General features: G+C 36.9%; 1 non-coding gene across 1 annotated transcript; it reads left to right on the top strand.

Annotated features, from left to right (window-relative positions):
• Positions 1 to 712: 712 nt before the first annotated feature.
• Positions 713 to 819, top strand: LOC128279627 (small nucleolar RNA R71). Its single transcript, XR_008269826.1, has one exon. It is a non-coding gene; the product is annotated as a small nucleolar RNA R71 (small nucleolar RNA).
• The last annotated feature ends 13,176 nt before the right edge of the window (positions 820 to 13,995 follow it).

Raw genomic sequence — 13,995 nt, 5'->3', positions numbered from 1 at the left:
AGGTTTTGTATTACTTGGTAAGCTACCTTGTGGTCGCTCGAAGATTAGTTTGGATAGCTGGCCTATTTGAGTTTCAAGTCCTTGGATCAATGCTTGTTGATTCTTAAGTGTTGTCTCGGTATTTTGGAAACGGGTTTCTGACATTGAGATGAATTTTGAAAGTATCTCTTCAAGGTTCTGCTTCTTCTCTTGTTGATAACGTGGCTGTTGAAAACCCTGAGGATTTTGTGGCTTTTGATTACCTTGACCTCCCCAGGAAAAATTGGGGTGGTTCCTTCAACCTGCATTATAGGTATTACTGTATGGGTTATTTTGAGATCGAAAGTTATTGTTACCCATATAGTTGACTTGTTCTTCTTCAGTTGTAGGATTGAAGGATTGGTATTCTGTATGCACACCTCTTCCGCTTGAGTCACACCTTATTACTGGATGTACCTACGTAGAACCAAGAAAACTATCAATCTTTTTATTGAGAAGTTCTACCTAATTAGAGAGCATGGTGACTGAATCGATGTTATAAACTCCGACTGTTTTTGTTGGCTTAGTCCTCATGACTTGCCACTGATAGTTGTTCAGTGACATCTCCTCTATGAATTCGTAGGCATCTTTCAGTGTTTTATTGTTTATGGTTCCGCCAGTAGCTGCATCAATCAATTTTCTTATCAAGGGATTCACACTATTGTAGAACGTTTGAACTTACAACCATAGAGGTAACCCATGGTGAGGGCACCTTCTCAATAGATCCTTGTATCTCTCCCATGCATCGTAAAGTGTTTCTAAGTCCATCTGCACAAAAGAAGAGATATCATTGCATAATTTAGTCATTTTAGCCGGCGAAAAATATTTTAGTAAAAATTTCTTGGTCATTTGCTCCCAAGTAGTGATAGACCCACGTGGTAACGAGTTTAACCACTGTTTAGCTTTGTTTCTCACTAAAAAGGGAAATAACCGAAGACGATGGCATCATCAGAAAAGCCATTGATTTTTAATGTATCACAAAATTCTAGGAAATTTACTAAGTGAGTGTTGGGATCTTCATTCTGCAAACCATCAAACTAAACAAACTGCTGTATCAACTGAATAGTGTTAGGTTTTAGTTCAAAATTATTTGCAGCAATAGCAGGTCTAACTATACTTGATTTAGTTCCTGTTAAAGAGGGTTTAGCATAGTCATACATAGTACGTGGAGCAGGATTTTGATTAGCTGCAATTGCAGGAGGCAGCTAATTGTCTTGGTTTTCAGCCATCTCGTCGTTTGGAGGTTGAGTATTGTCTTCTTCTTCGTTTTCTATGTAGCGTAAATTTTTCCTTATTTCTCTTTGATTTTTGTGAATTGTACGATCGATTTCTTCGTCAAAGAGTAATGGTCCTGACGGGTTTCTTCTAGTCATAAACTATAAAAACCTGTCAAGAGAAAGAAAAATTAAATTAATAAATAGTAAAATTAAATTAAATTAAATTAAATTGCAAGAAAAATAAATGGCTAAAGTAATAAAAATTTAGTGTTCCTAATATTTCAGTTCCCCGGCAATGGCACCAAAAACTTGATCGCAGTGATTCGTAACAAGTAATAAAAATTAATAATGAAGATCAGACCTAGACTAACTATTATCATGACGAAAAGGCAAGCGCACCTATTGAATAATAGTATAGTAACGGCAAAACTGGGAAATCGTACCCAAGGGAACCGAAAGTACTAGTAATAACTATCTTTTTATTATCCAGCATAAGAATAAAAGGGGTTTGTTTTAATTAACTAATTATTTAAACTAAGAACACACAGAGAAAAAAATTGGGGAATTGCTTTTGGGAAAATTGATTGACTTGAGACAATACCTAAGGAAAAATCCACCTAGACTTTACTTGTTATTCTGGCTCCGAATCGGGCGATTTATTCATTCAACTTGTTCTTTAGAGATCCCTAAGTTACGTTATTTTCCCTATTCAAGACTAATAACGTCTAATCCCTAGATTGAATAACCGAGACTTTTCTCTAATTAACACTCTGGGGTTGCATTAACTCAATCTACGGATCCCCTTATTCGGTTTCACCCTAACCCAGCAGAATCTTGTCACCCTATTTCTAGGTGCACAATCAACTCCGCTTAATTATGGAAAATGTACTCTTAGACAGGGTCTATTCCTCCTCTGAATAAGAGTGTGTCTTGAATTAGTATCCTGGGATATCAAAACAAGAATTAAGAACACATAATTAAGAATAAGTTAAATATTTATCATACGATTCAGAAAATAATAACAAGATTTGTCTTAGGTTTCATTCCCCTTAGGTATTTAGGGGATTTAGTTCATAACTAAATAAGAAAACATCTCAGAAGAATAAAGAATACAAAACATAAAGAAAACCTAAAACTCCTGAAGGGAAATTGAGGAGAGATCTTCAGTCTTGATGATGAATACGGCTTCTGAGATGGATCAATCGGCTTCCTTAGAGTAATTCCTTACCCCTCTTCTCTGTCCCCCTTTTCCTCCTCCTCTTGTGCGTATTTATAGGCTTTGGAATGCCTAGAAACTCTCAAAATTGGCCTTTTCCAAATTGGACTCAGCTTGGGCTCGGCAAGGACATGCCCGTGGCACACGTCCGTGTTCGATTACTTTAGGCCGTGTTCGAGCCTGCCAAATTGACACAGTCGTGCAGTCGCCCATGTGAGGAGGTCCAGGCCGTGTTGATTTCGTACTTTGGCCCATTTTCTCCATTTTTAGCCCGTTTCTCGTTCCTTTCACTCTCCTATGCTCTCCTAAGTATAAAACATGAAATTAAAGCATTAGGAGCATCGAATTCACTAATTCTAATGAGAAATCATCCATAAAATGCATTAAACATGGGGTAAAAATATGTATAATTTATGGTTTATCAAGTACCGTGATAATGTCTGGTGATGATGCTTCCTCTCATGCATGTATAACATACGATTTGGCAGGTGCCTTTGCCTCGGATCTCACAGTAGAATTTCTCGTAGCACTTTGATTCCCACTCGCATTTTTAGTGTTTCTTAGTGGTCTCCCTCTGGGAGCCGTATTACTTGTTTTCACTAGTTGTTCTTTTTCAGTTGTGAACTTTTCTGGACAATCACGGAGAAAATGAACCATAGATCCACATTTAAAACAAGCTCCGCTCACTAAACTGTATTCCCTGAAACGTCACTTATTACAATGTTTATATTCAAATGCAACATTTCTAACACTTCCTACACTAGCCACAGATGTTGCCTGAGCCTTTGAATCTGATTGTCTCGTATTTCTATCTTTGATAGAAATTCCCACAGAAGCTGTAAAACAAGGGTGATTTTCTTTAAATTTCTTTGATATTGATTGATGTGATTTACCTATAAATCTTTCTCTAGACTCTCAAAATTCAAGGTTAGCTTTCTTTTCTCTTTACCTAGATCTTCGACCTTACTGGCTCAATTAACCAGAACAACAAACTCTTTTAGCTCAAGAATTCCCACCAACACTTTGATTTCTTCATTTAATTAATCCTCGAATCGTTTACACATAATAGCTTTAGACGATACACATTCACGAGCATATTTACTGAGTCGTACAAACTCTCGTTCATATTCTGTAATTAACATATGGCCCTGCTTCAATTCAAGAAATTCTTTTCTCTTCTGGTCGATGAATCTTTGGCTAATGTATTTCTTTCTAAATTCAGCTTGGAAGAAATCCCGTGACTCGTTCTGGTGGAACTACGGATATCAAGGTATTCCACCACTGATACGCAGTATCTCCGAACAACGATACCACACACTTCATACGTTCTTCGGATGTACATGACAATTCATCAAATACACGAATCGTGTTCTCGAGCCAAAATTAAGCCTTTTTAGGGTTATCATTAACAGTAGCTCTAAAATCTTCAGCCCCATATTTTTGTATTCTATCAACAGGTGGTTTATTCAAACGTAGAAAATTGGTACCTTAAGGAATTACTGGAATTGGTTGGGGAACATGTGGGGGTGGAGGTTGTGGAAAATTTGGTTAATATGTATATAATGTGTGAACCAGTCATTTAATATTTGAAAGAAGGCTTCTTTAGCCTCACCGCTGTGACTGCACATCACAGGTCTAAATTCCGTAGATGCTACTCCTTAAGCGGGAGCTGGCGCGTTACTTTCTACATCGTCTGCTATGGCTCGTTAGGATCCATTACTATATAAAAACACATTCAAGAACGTCAGGAGTCATCACACTATCACAGTTTTATGTATAGCTAGACTTAAATACACTACGGTAGTCCTAGAATCGACTAAATCGTAGCTCTGATACCAATAAAATATAACACCCCTAACCCGTAACCGTCTTCAGAATAGGTTAAGAGGCATTACTGAACTTGTCATTCCATTCAAAACAATTACATATCAAATATCATCTCATAAATATAGAAGTCATCCATTCATACTCATTATGAACTTAAAATCGAGCATATTAAACTTAAAACATACATTTGGGATTAAATTGATAACATATAAAAGTTTCAAAAACTTAGAATATTTTCAACTTTTAAAAAGTCATACGCCCGTGTGAACTGGTCGTGTGCATCACACGGCCTTAGACACACTCGTGTGTCTAAGCCGTGGCAAAACAGAGCATACATACTGACTTGTCCACAAGGCTACAAGATACGTTCGTGCGCCAGGCCGTGTGGAAATTAAGGAAGCTATTGACTTGGCCACGCGGCCGACCACACACTTGTGTGTCTAGGCCGTGTCAAAACTGGAGGGTATATTGACCTTGATTCGTTGGGTATTCCAAGGGACGAACGGCCGTGTAAAATGACCGTCTATCACACATAACTGAGACACATGCTCGTGTCTCTACTTGTGTTGACAAAAATAAGCGATTTGAGTAACAAAATTTGCCACCCTAAAACACAAACAAATACATTCAAATTTGACCCCATATGAACAATTTAATTTGCAACCAAAGGAACCAATTCAATACACATTATAAGCCATATCTAAAATTACTATTTACATGTCCATATACCTATATAACATCATATACAACTCATCTTAGCCTCCTAAATCAAGACTACATTTGCATAATCTCATTCATATGTTATCATACTAAAACATACCATGATCAAACACATATATATAACCAAAACATAGTAACAATTAAGCCAAATCACATGGATTAACTTATATACAATTTTTACTCCAAACATGGTTCCAAAACATAACTTATGCTATCAAACTAGCCTATACATGCCATCTTTACAGAGGTTCATAGGTTCAAAATACCAAACAAAAATTTGGATAGTGTGAGGCAACTCTGACTTTTCCAGAACGAGCAAGCTAACGAACCTCTGTAAGACAGAAACAGGAACAGAGTAAGCTTCTAAGCTTAGTAAGCTCGTACAATTTAGAATTAAACTTACCATTTAAAGAAATGGATTGCAATAATAAACAAGCCAACAATTCAATATAAATCCATCACCTATTTACACATAATCATCACATGTTAGTCATTCAACTAATACTTAAACCATATCTTATTCATATAACATTATTTAGGCTCATTGAATCTATTAAAACTTCAAAGGATAATCAAGTGAACATTGTCAATAATCCGTCAATTCATCATCATACATGCTCCTTCGAGACATGGTCAGTACGCTTATCATGAGCTAAAAATGGGAAGCTCTATTGAGCTGAACAGGAAGCTCTTACAAGCTATGGTGAGTCCGCAACAAATGCAGGAGCTCGACCATTTCAGAAAGTACAGTAACATGTCACTCGTATCCAATAAATTCTTATAGTTCAACTAAAGCTCATAACACATTCGATATATCATCAAGTAATTCAATTATAAACATTAAATTCAATGATTGCAAGTATAATATAGTTCAATTCTAATTATACGAACTTACTTCGGGTTGCTAGGATGACTGTCAACTAGTCATGTACCTTTCGTTTCCCCCGATCTAATTCCGGTATTTGCTTATCTTGATCTATATAATATCAAATTAACTCATTCAAAAATTTCATTCAATTCAATTTAGCCTAAAACATTCATTTTTGACCAAATTACAAATTTACCCATAACTTTTGACTACTTTGCAATTTGGTCCTTTAAACACTAAATGGTAAATTTACACAATTAGGCTATAATCCATGGTAGCCAAATTTCCTATATGCTACTAGCAGCCCAAAACTTTCATTGTTTCATACTTTTAACTACTACATTTTACAATTTCACAATTTAGTCCCCATTTTGCATTTTTTTCAAAAATCACTTTACAAAACTAGTAAAACTATTATCAAACCTCCAAAATCTATATTTAATAACAAAGAAATCAAATATTCAACAATGGTATTTTTCAAAATCTATGACAGTTTCAAAAACGAAGGTACGGGCTAGCTAAATTAAGTTGCAACGAGCTCAAAAAAGTAGAAATCATTAAAAATCGAGCTAAAACGGACTTAGATGCTCAAGGTAAAGTGACCAAAGGTTTGAAGCTTGAAAATGGCTATTCTCATTCCCTAGATTTGGTGGAGAAGATGAATGATAAAATAAAATGTATTTTGTTTTATCAAATTAAACTTTGTTAATCCAATTACCAAAATAACCTTATAAATACTTATTATAACATGAGATTCATGGACATTAATGTCTGTTAACTTAAGTTAAGGTCAAATAACATTATAAGGACTCCCATTATAATAAACCATAGCTATTTAATACCTTTAAACAATAGTATTCAACTTTTACGCGTTACGCGATTTAGTCCTTTTTACCGAATTGAGCATTTAAACGGTAAAATTTCTTTATGAAACTTTCACATAAATACTATATCATGTCGTAAACCTTCTTAAAATAATAAAATAATTATTTTGACTTCATATTTTTGGTCCCAAAATCATTGTTTTGATTTGACCTAAAAATGGGCTGTTACATTAGTACTACTCAGATGAACAGAAAAGTGACTACTATGTGCTTCATGCAGGATTTTCTGAGCAAGCTCTATATTTTTGGTACACAAAATTTTTTTTGAAACATTAAATAGTCATCAGTTCCAATATGAAATTCTGAATTAGAAATAGACTCACATTGAATTCGTTTAGCTTGCAATTCACGGTCATCTTTTTTAGCTTCACAGATTTGTTGAAGAAATGCCGGTTTAGCATTTAATTTGGCTAAAATAGACCCATCATCACAAATCATCAACTGGATGTTCATTGCTCATAATGCAAACAAATATTTTTGACTCAGGGCATCAGCAATAACATTAGCTTTTCTCGGGTGATTATCAATCACAAAGTCATAATCTTTCAATAACTTGAGCCATCCTCGTTGTCGCAAATTCAAATCTTTCTATGTCATCAGATATTTAAAGCTCTTGTGATCCGTATAAATGTGACATTTTTCCCCGTAGTGTCGCCATATTTTCAATGCAAACACAATTGCAGTCAACTCTAAGTCATGTGTTGGATAATTCTTTTCATGCGGTTTCAACTGTGGAGAAGCATAAGCTATAAATTTTCCCTCTTGCATCAGAACACATCCCAGACCATTTAATGACGCGTCGCTATAAATCAGAAATTCTTTCCCCGATTCCGGTTGAACCAATACTGGTGCTTTAGTTAACAGTACTTTCAACTGTTCAAAACTCTGCTAACATTTTTCTGACCAATTGAACTTCACATCATTTTGTAACAGTCGTATCATTGGTGTCGCAATCATCGAGAATCCTTTCAAGAATCTTCAGTAATAACCCGTTAAGCCCAGAAAACTATGGACTTTAAATACATTTCTTAGAGGTTTCCAATCCACAATAGAAAAAATCTTGCTCGGATTAACTCTAATGCCATCAGCTGAAACAATATGCCCCAGAAATCCAACCTCTTTGAGCCAAAACTCACATTTACTGAACTTTGAAAATAACTGCTTATCACATAGAGTTTGTAACACAATTTTCAAGTGTTCGATATGCTCAGATTTATCTCATGAATAGATCAGAATGTCATTAATGAGTACAACAAAAAATCTATCTAAATACGGTCTGAATATCCAGTTCATCAAGTCCATAAAAATGGCAGGAGCATTAGTTAAACCTAAAGGTATAACAAGGAATTCATAATGTCCATACATTTTTTGAATGCGGTTTTCAGCACATCAGACACTTTACCTCACAACTGATAATAACCCGATCTCATATTAATCTTTGAAAATACTGTAGCCCCATCCAACTAATCAAATAAATCATCAATCTGAGGTAGAGGGTATTTGTTCTTTATAGTCACTTCTCATCGTTCCATCTTTCTTTTTCAAAAACAATACTGGTGCACCCCGTGGAGAATAACTCGATTGTACAAAACCTCTATCTGTCAATTCTTGCAATTGAGCTTTCAACTCTTTTAATTTTGTTAAAGCCATTCTGTATGGAGCTACTGATATCGACGTTGTTCCGGGTACTAATTCATTACCAAATTTAACTTCTCTGATTAGAGGCAAACCCAGTAATTCTTCTGGAAATACATCCTGAAACTCACAAATAATAGGTACAGATTCAATCTTTGATTCAGTCACCTTTGTATCCAGTATGTATGCAAGGTATGCATCATAGCCCTTTTTCAAATATTTCTAAGCTAACATAGACAATGCCACTATAGGTAATTCATTCGAATCATCTATTTCACCATTTGGACATTTTAATTCGATAGTCTTCCGTCTATAATTCACAACCGCATCAAGCATAGTTAGCCAGTCCATACCCAGAATTACATCAAACTCATTAAATAATAGAAGCATCAAGTCAGCCCGAAAACAGTAACCCCGAGTCATCAGAGGATAATTCTTACAAATTTTATCAACTAAAATAGATTTTCCTAAGGGGTTCGATACTACAAATTCTGTAGACTCGACATATAAACTCTTTTGAAATACTAAATTCATACAGATATAAGAATGCATTGATCTAGGATCTATCAATGCAACTATTTTAGTATCAAAAAGAGGAAAAGTATCGGTAATAATGTCTATGATGATACCTCCTCTCATGCACGTATAGCATAAGCTCTGGCAGGTGCTCGTGCCTCAGATCTCACAGTCGAATCTCTTGTAGACCTTAGTTACCACTCATATTTCCAGTATTTTGGGGTCGTCTCCCTCTAGAAGTCATGTTACTCACTTTCACTGGTTGATCTCTATCAGCTGTAAACTTTTCTAGACAATCTCAGAGATAATGATCAAGCGATCCACATTTAAAGCAAGCTCTACTCACTAATCTACATTCACCATAATGCTTCTTATTGTAGTGTTTTACATTTAGGTCCAACATTTCTAACACTACCCACACTGGCAACTGATATCGCCTGAGGTTTAGAATTGAAATGTCTCACATCTCTGTCTCTAATCAAAATACCCATAGAAGCCGTAGAACGAGGAGGATGTTCTCTAAATTTCTTTGATGACAACTGATGTGATTTGCCCCCAAATCTCTTTCTAGAATCTCTAGCCATAGAATTGGCTTTTCTTTTCTCTTTACAAATCTCTTCGACTTTACAAGCTCGGTCAAACAAAACAACTAACACTTTCAGCTCAAGAATTCTGACTAACACTCTGATTTCTTCATTCAATCCATCCTCAAATCTTTTACACATTATAGCTTCAAAAGAAATGCATTCACAGGCATATTTGCTGAGTCGTACAAACTCTCTTTCATATTCTGTAACTAACATATGACCCTGCTTCAATTCAAGGAATTCTTTTCTTTTATGATTGATGAATCTTTGGCTGATGTATTTCTTTCTAAATTCAACTTGAAAGAAATCCCAAGTGACTCTTTCTTGCGGAACTAGTGATATCAAAGTATTCCACCACTGATATGCAGTGTCTGTCAACAGTGATACTACATATTTTAAACATTCTTCAGGTGTGCAGGATAATTCGTCAAATACCCGAATCGTGCTCTCAAGCCAAAACTCGGCTCTCTCAGGATCATCACTAACAGTGGCTTTAAATTCCCCAGCTCTGTGTTTCTGAATCTTATCAACAAGTGGTTTATTTAATCGTAGAGGATCAATACCTTGAGGAACTACAAGGATCAGCGGGGAATAGGTGGGGATGGAGGTTACCGAAAGAAGGCTTAATTAGCCTCACCCCATGGCTACTTGTCACTGGTCTAGATTTAGTAGAAGTTGCCCTTGAGCAGGAGCTGGCGCATTACTTTCTACGTCATCCACTATAGCTTGTTCGGGACCCATTACTATATAAAAACACATTTGAAAATGTCAAAAGCCATCACACTATCACAGTTTTATATATGGTATGTATAGCTGGACTCACATACGCTACGTTAGTCCTAAAATCAACTAAGCCGTAGCTTTGATACCAACTAATGTAACACCCCTAACCCGTAACCATCGCAGGAATAGGTTAAGAGGTATTACCGAACTTGTAACTTAATTCAGAACAATCATTTATCAAATGTCTTTTCATTTCAGCAAATATCATTCGTTCATAATCAATATATACTTAAATCAAGCATACAAAGTTTAAATCATGCATTCGGGACTAAATCGGTAACATATGAAAATTTAGAAACTTAGAAAAATTTTAAAATTTCAAGTATCACATGCCCGTGTGAACAGGCCGTGTGCCTCACACGACTAATAGACACACTCGTTTCTTAGACTGTGTGGAAATAGGGTATACATACTGACTTGTGTCACACGGTCGAAGACACGCCCGTATGCCAGGCTGTGTGAAAACTGAAGAGGATATGGACTTGGGTCACACGACCACCCACACGCCCATGTGTCCAGCCCATGTGCCCTTCGAAATGGCCAGACACACCTGTGTATCAGGCTGTGCCAAAACTATAGGGTATACTGACTTATCAACACAGTCAAGTCACACGCCCGTGTGCTAGGCCGTGTGCTATCTAAGAGGGTATACTGACTTGTACCACACGACTAGTCACACGCCCATGTGTGAGGCCGTGTAGAGCATACTGACTTCCATATCATTTCAACACCATGGGACACATGGTCGTGCAACATGACCGTGTGTCACACACGGCTGATACACACGCCCGTGTCCCTACCCGTGTGGACAAAAATAAGTGTAACACCTCGAATTTCAGGCCTAGAAGTATTAGGTCTTGCGCATGGGAATAGTTAGGAGGTTGTACATAAATGTTTAGTTGTGCAAGAAAGTGACACACAACGGTGTATCTGCTTTAGTGGTTATGTGTTCTAGGAGTGTCTGAGAAGTCTTAGGTTCAAGCCTTGGCTTCTGCAAAAGTTTTGTTTTTAATATGAATAAATCTTGTCTCTAGTCAATAGGCTTTTAAAATAAATATGGGTATTTTTTGTCAAAAAGGGCCTGCTAGTCTAATGGATAAGTGGCGTGTTGTGTTTACTTGTGGTCTAGGGTTCGGGTGCTGGTATGCGCATTGAGGTGTTTCAATTTTACTATTGGCCATGGGCGAGTTGTGGTTTGACCAAAACTTGAGTATTTGAGCAGTGTGGGGAGCTGTGGCCAAATTTTGAAAGGTTGTTGGAAGGAATTTCCGTTATTAAGGGATATGGATAAGTGGGGATTTGGTTGAGTGATTTTAGGAGTGATTTGGGGAAAAAAGTAAGGAAATTTGAAAGTAGTAGAAGAGTGTGTGCCAAATTAGAACTCCTGCCTCTAAGGTTTTCAGCTTTGGTTAGTATTTTCATTCCTTTTTTGGTTTTTGTCAAGGTTTTGCACTTCTTTGGGGCCGAGCATTGCTTGCAGACCATTCGGGTATTTCTCATTTTTGTTGTTTCGACTTTAATTTTCCCTAGAGTCATACCTTGCTTCTATTTTCTTTCTCCTTCTACTTCTCTATCTGACATTCTCTCCCTTTTCTTTTTGGGCCAAATGTCCTTTTCTTCCTCTCTTTCAACTCTTTTGGTTTAACATTTCCCACTCTTTTCATCATGTTGTGGTAGTCGAATACTCTTTCTCTTCCTTTCTCTATTCTTTCGACTTAAGAAATTGTTCTTTGACCAATCAGGTTTGGGTGCACTGTTGTTCTCTTTTTCTCTCTCTTTCTCCATAATGGTCTTTCACTAGCATCTTTCTTTGCTCCGGTTATTGCTAGGGGTGTGATTGTTCTACCTTTTGCCTCTATTGTATTGTGTGCCTTTGGCTATTATTTTGGGTGTGGGCAGATTATTCTTTCCCCTAATCTGAGATTTGCGCTTTTGGTAAGTCAATATGTGTTTGGTTCAAATTATTGGTGTATACGATATTGGCTATGGTTAATAGGATTCGGTTGGAATGCAGGTGTTCTCTAAGGGCTAGTAATTAGTCTTCTGCAACGGTTGAAGGGTGCAAGTCTCAATCGTTCAATCAAGGCAAGTGATTAATAGAGTGTCTTGCTCAAATTTAGGTTTTGGTGCTCGTGGGCTATTCGTGCATTTTCCTAACCAAGGTGTGTAAACACAACCTCAACTGCGAAAATCGGCAAAAGATAGAATAAGTGATTGATGATGCTATACGGGTATGCGCTCGCTCGTGTGGTGGTCTATGTGACTAAACATGGGCATTTGATCGTTGAGGTTGGCCATGAGTGATTTCATAGACCGAGGCCATCTTGGGCCATTTTTGGCCAAATTGGGCCGTGTAGGCCCCACAAGTATGTGGGCCCCACATGGGTAAACCACACTGATGTATGGAGAAAGTTGGGCCAGGCTATGTAATCCACAAGGCCAAGGCCATTTCTGGGCTGTATGGGCCCACATGGGCTGCAATATGGGTCGTAGGCCCATTTTCACTGTTTGACTGTTAAGGCTGCACGGGTTGCCCAAGACGACTATGGACCTACTGTCTGGTCAGTAAGTGTACCTAGACCCCCTAACTTTTAAAATGACTATTATGCCACTATGAGATGAATGATTATATTTGAGTATGCCATTTTAAACATACTGAATACATATATGTTACTATGACATGACATGACATGATGCATGATATGTTGCATGGGGATGGTTTTTATTATGATTGGAAGAAGTGTACTGTACTGGCAGCTCTACTGCAAATACTGTTTAGTGCCGCAATAGGTACTATTTAGAGTGTAGGGATGGGTGGGTTGATTATATCCCCACATGGAGTGCAGGGTTGGATGGAGATGGAGTGTAGAGGCTGGTTGGGTAGGATCTCTTGATTGCATATATGTACTGTTACTGTCACTGAGATGGGTTCAGGCCCAAACTAATACTGATAGTGTATTGGGCTAAGGCCCTAACTGAGACTAAGCCATTACTGAAATGAGCTTAGGCCCAGATTGTATATGCTCACTGTTTGGTTATTTGATATGGGATTACACATTGAGTTTTCATAACTCACCCATCGGTTTATCTGTACAGGTAATCCCTAGTTGTAGGTGGATTGGTGCTACAAGGGACTCAAAGGTGGCCATACAACCGCACATACTATCTTATTTTATTTTTAAATTATAAGTAATTTTATTTTGGGTATTTTTATTGTAATAAGGCCTCTTTGGATTTTATTTCTAATTTGGGTTTTTCTTTGCTTTGATTTATAAATGCTAGCAGTAGGATAAGACGCGGGTTTTCAAAACGATAAATCTTTTTCAAAAAAAAAACAAATACGCAACCTGCTTTAAGAGCTTCCACAAGAAATTATGTTTTGGAAATTAATGATGATTTAATACCATTATCTTTTTGAAAAATGACTTATATTTTGAAAATGAACGAGACATCCTAAAATCATCTTTAAGATCGCAAAGAGGTTAAATATAGAACGGGTTTTTCAACGATATTCACTTTACAAAAAACACCCATTATGACATCGCCAAATTCGACCATAATATCCATACGGGGTTTGGGGTGTTACAACAGGCTATTTGCAAAACCATATTTGCCACCCTATACACACAAGCATTCATAAGCATAAATGACCACTTTTTATAACTCAATTAGCAATCACAATAACCATTTCAATGCACATTCTTTTCCATATCAAACCTAAAAT

The sequence above is a fragment of the Gossypium arboreum genome, chromosome 8 (genome assembly GCF_025698485.1).
Source record: "Gossypium arboreum isolate Shixiya-1 chromosome 8, ASM2569848v2, whole genome shotgun sequence".
Taxonomy (NCBI): domain Eukaryota; kingdom Viridiplantae; phylum Streptophyta; class Magnoliopsida; order Malvales; family Malvaceae; genus Gossypium; species Gossypium arboreum.
This window is presented reverse-complemented; position numbering and strand designations above follow the sequence as displayed.